Below are 5256 nucleotides of genomic sequence, written 5' to 3' on the forward strand. Positions count from 1 at the left end.
GACCCTCAAGTGCAATCCTCTATTCTCCATTTTTTTCGAAGCCCCATGAATGTCGATGCCTAGCGCTGTTCATGTGTCCTGCACCTTCGAGTTTGGAGCTATGCTTCGTGATTGCCTTAGTGTGGACACTCAAGTGCAATCCTCCATTCTCCACTTTTTTCGCAGCCCCATGAATGTCATTGCCTAGCGTTGTTCATGTGTCCTCCGCCTTCGAGTTTGGAGCTATGCTTCATGATTGCCTAAGTGTGGACCTTCAAGTGCAATCCTTCATTCTCCACTTTTTTCGAAGCCCCATGAATGTCATTGCCTAGCGCTGTTCATGTTTCCTCCACCTTCGAGTTTGGAGCTATGCTTCATGATTGCCTAAGTGTGGACCCTCAAGTGCAATCCTTCATTCTCCACAATTTTCGGAGCCCCATGAATGTCATTGCCTAGCGCTGTTCATGTGTCCTCCACCTTCGAGTTTGGAGGTATGCTTCATGATTGCCTAAGCGTGGACCTTCAAGTGCAATCCTCCATTCTACACTTTTATCGGAGCCCCATGAATGTCAATGCCTAGCGCTGTTCATGTGTCCTCCACCTTCGAGTTTGGAGCTATGCTTCATGCTTGCCTAAGTGTGGACCCTCAAGTGCAATCCTTCATTCTCCACTTTTTTCGAAGCCCCATGAATGTCATTGCCTAGCGCTGTTCATGTTTCCTCCACCTTCGAGTTTGGAGCTATGCTTCATGATTGCCTAAGTGTGGACCCTCAAGTGCAATCCTTCATTCTCCACAATTTTCGGAGCCCCATGAATGTCATTACCTAGCGCTGCTCATGTGTCCTCCACCTTCGAGTTTGGAGCTATGCTTCATGATTGCCTAAGTGTGGACCTTCAAGTGTAATCCTCCATTCTCCATTTTTTTCGGAGCCCCATTAATGTCATTGCCTAGCGTTGTTCATGTGTCCTCCACCTTCGAGTTTGGAGCTATGCTTCATGATTGCCTAAGTGTGGACCCTCAAGTGCAATCCTTCATTCTCCACAACTTTCGGAGCCCCATGAATGTCATTTCCTAGAGCTGCTCATGTGTCCTCCAGCTTCGAGTTTGGAGCTATGCTTCATGATTGCCTAAGTGTGGACCCTCAAGTGCAATCCTTCATTCTCCATTTTTTTCGGAGCCCCATGAATGTCATTGCCTAGCGTTTTTCATGTGTCCTCCACCTTCGAGTTTGGAGCTATGCTTCATGATTGCCTATGTGTGGACCTTCAAGTGCAATCCTTCATTCTTCACTTTTTTCGAAGCCCCATGAATGTAATTGCCTAGCGCTGTTCATGTTTCCTCCACCTTGGAGTTTGGAGCTATGCTTCATGATTTCCTAAGTGTGGACCCTCAAGAGCAATCCTTCATTCTCCACAATTTTCAGAGCCCCATGAATGTCATTTCCTAGCGCTGTTCATGTGTCGTCCACCTTCGAGTTTGGAGCTATGCTTCATGATATCCTAAGTGTGGACCTTCAAGTGTAATCCTCCATTCCCCATTTTTTTCGGAGCCCCATGAATGTCATTGCCTAGCGTTATTCATGTGTCCTCCACCTTCGAGTTTGGAGCTATGCTTCATGCTTGCCTAATTGTGGACCTTCAATTGCAATCCTTCATTCTCCACTTTTTTCGGAGCCCCATGAATGTCATTGCCTAGCGCTGTTCATGTGTCCTCCACCTTCGAGTTTGGAGCTATGCTTCATGATTGCCTAAGTGTGGACCCTGAAGTGCAATCCTTCATTCTCCACAATTTTCGGAACCCCATGAATGTCATTGCCTAACGCTGTTCATGTGTCCTCCACCTTCGAGTTTGGAGCTATGCTTCATGATTGCCTAAGTGTGGACCCTGAAGTGCAATCCTTCATTCTCCACAATTTTCGGAACCCCATGAATGTCTTTGCCTAGCGCTGTTCATGTGTCCTCCACCTTCGAGTTTGGAGCTATGCTTCATGATTGCCTAAGTGTGGACCCTCAAGTGCAATCCTTCATTCTCCACAACTTTCGGAGCCCCATGAATGTCATTTCCTAGCGCTGCTCATGTGTCCTCCACCTTCGAGTTTGGAGCTATGCTTCATGATTGCCTAAGTGTGGACCCTCAAGTGCAATCCTTCATTCTCCACTTTTTTCGAAGCCCCATGATTGTCATTGCCTAGCGCTGTTCATGTGTCCTCCACCTTCGAGTTTGTAGTTATGCTTCATGATTGGCTAAGTGTGGACCTTCAAGTGCAATCCTCCATTCTCCACTTTTTTCGGAGCCCCATGAATGTCATTGCCTAGCACTGTTCATGTGTCCTCCACCTTCGAGTTTGGAGCTATGCTTCATGCTTGCCTAATTGTGGACCCTCAAGTGCAATCCTCCATTCTCCATTTTTTTCGGAGCCCCATGAATGTCATTGCCTAGCACTGTTCATGTGTCCTCCACCTTCGAGTTTGGAGCTATGCTTCATGATTGCCTAAGTGTGGACCCTCAAGTGCAATCCTTCATTCTCCACAACTTTCGGAGCCCCATGAATGTCATTTCCTAGCGCTGCTTATGTGTCCTCCACCTTCGAGTTTGGAGCTATGCTTCATGATTGCCTAAGTGTGGACCCTCAAGTGCAATCCTTCATTCTCCACTTTTTTCTGAGCCCCATGATTGTCATTGCCTAGCGCTGGTCATGTGTCCTCCACCTTCGAGTTCGTAGTTATGCTTCATGATTGGCTAAGTGTGGACCTTCAAGTGCAATCCTCCATTCTCCACTTTTTTCGGAGCCCCATGAATGTCATTGCCTAGCACTGTTCATGTGTCCTGCACCTTCGAGTTTGGAGCTATGCTTCATGCTTGCCTAATTGTGGACCCTCAAGTGCAATCCTCCATTCTCCATTTTTTTCGGAGCCCCATGAATGTCATTGCCTAGCACTGTTCATGTGTCCTCCACCTTCGAGTTTGGAGCTATGCTTCATGATTGCCTAAGTGTGGACCCTCAAGTGCAATCCTTCATTCTCCACAACTTTCGGAGCCCCATGAATGTCATTGCCTAGCGCTGTTCATGTGTTCTCCACCTTCAAGTTTGGAGCTATGCTTCATGATTGCCTAAGTGTGGACCCTTAAGTGCAATCCTTCATTCTCCACAACTTTCGGAGCCCCATGAATGTCATTGCCTAGCGCTGTTAATGTGTTCTCCACCTTCGAGTTTGGAGCTATGCTTCATGATTGCCTAAGTGTGGACCTTCAAGTGCAATCCTTCATTCTCCACTTTTTTCAAAGCCCCATGAATGTCATTGCCTAGCGGTGTTCAAGTTTCCTTCACCTTCGAGTTTGGAGCTATGCTTCATGACTGCCTAAGTGTGGACCCTCAAGTGCAATCCTTCATTCTCCACTATTTTTCGGAGCCCCATGAATGTCATTTCCTAGCGCTGTTCATGTGTCCTCCACCTTCGAGTTTGGAGCTATGCTTCATGATTGCCTAAGTGTGGACCCTTCAAGTGTAATCCTCCATTCTCCACTATTTTCCGGAGCCCCATGAATGTCATGCCTAGCGCTGTTCATGTGGTCCTCCACCTTCGAGTTGGAGCTTATGCTTCATGATTGCCTAATGTGGACCCTCAAGTGCAATCCTCCATTCTCCACTTTTTTCGGAGCCCCATGAATGTCATTGCCTAGCACTGTTCATGTGTCCTGCACCTTCGAGTTTGGAGCTATGCTTCATGCTTGCCTAATTGTGGACCCTCAAGTGCAATCCTCCATTCTCCATTTTTTTCGGAGCCCCATGAATGTCATTGCCTAGCACTGTTCATGTGTCCTCCACCTTCGAGTTTGGAGCTATGCTTCATGATTGCCTAAGTGTGGACCCTCAAGTGCAATCCTTCATTCTCCACAACTTTCGGAGCCCCATGAATGTCATTGCCTAGCGCTGTTCATGTGTCCTCCACCTTCAAGTTTGGAGCTATGCTTCATGATTGCCTAAGTGTGGACCCTTAAGTGCAATCCTTCATTCTCCACAACTTTCGGAGCCCCATGAATGTCATTGCCTAGCGCTGTTAATGTGTTCTCCACCTTCGAGTGTGGAGCTATGCTTCATGATTGCCTTAGTGTGCACCTTCAAGTGCAATCCTTCATTCTCCACTTTTTTCGAAGCCCCATGAATGTCATTGCCTAGCGCTGTTCATGTTTCCTCCACCTTCGAGTTTGGAGCTATGCTTCATGATTGCCTAAGTGTGGACCCTCAAGTGCAATCCTTCATTCTCCACAATTTTCGGAGCCCCATGAATGTCATTGCCTAGCACTGTTCATGTGTCCTCCACCTTCGAGTCTGGAGCTATGCTTCATGATTGCCTAAGTATGGACCTTCAAGTGCAATCCTCCATTCTCCACTTTTATCGGAGCCCGATGAATGTCAATGTCTAGCGCTGTTCATGTGTCCTCCACCTTCGAGTTTGGAGCTATGCTTCATGACTGCCTAAGTGTGGACCCTCAAGTGCAATCCTTCATTCTCCACTTTTTTCGGAGCCCCATGAATGTCATTGCCTAGCATTGTTCATGTGTCCTCCGCCTTCGAGTTTGGAGCTATGCTTCCTGATTGCCTAAGTGTGGACCTTCAAGTGCAATCCTTCGTTCTCCACTTTTTTCGAAGCCCCATGAATGTCATTGCCTAGCGCTGTTCATGTTTCCTCCACCTTCGAGTTTGGAGCTATGTCTTCATGATTGCCTAAGTGTGGACCCTCAAGTGCAATCCTTCATTCTCCACTTTTTTCGAAGCCCCATGAATGTCATTGCCTAGCGCTGTTCATGTTTCCTCCACCTTCGAGTTTGGAGCTATGCTTCATGATTGCTCTAAGTGTGGACCCTCAAGTGCAATCCTTCATTCTCCACTTTTTTCGGAGCCCCATGAATGTCATTGCCTAGCGCTGTTCATGTGTCCTCCACCTTCGAGTTTGGAGCTATGCTTCATGATTGCCTAAGTGTGGACCCTCAAGTGCAATCCTCCATTCTCCACTTTTTTCGGAGCCCCATGAATGTCATTGCCTAGCGCTGTTCATGTGTCCTCCACCTTCGAGTTTGGAGCTATGCTTCATGATTGCCTAAGTGTGGACCCTCAAGTGCAATCCTCCATTCTCCACTTTTTTCGGAGCCCCATGAATGTCAATGCCTAGCGCTGTTCATGTGTCCTCCACCTTCGAGTTTGGAGCTATGCTTCATGCTTGCCCAAGTGTGGACCCTCAAGTGCAATCCTCTATTCTCCATTTTTTTCGAAGCCC

The sequence above is a fragment of the Glycine max genome, chromosome 15 (genome assembly GCF_000004515.6).
Source record: "Glycine max cultivar Williams 82 chromosome 15, Glycine_max_v4.0, whole genome shotgun sequence".
In the NCBI taxonomy this organism is placed as follows: Eukaryota; Viridiplantae; Streptophyta; class Magnoliopsida; order Fabales; family Fabaceae; genus Glycine; species Glycine max.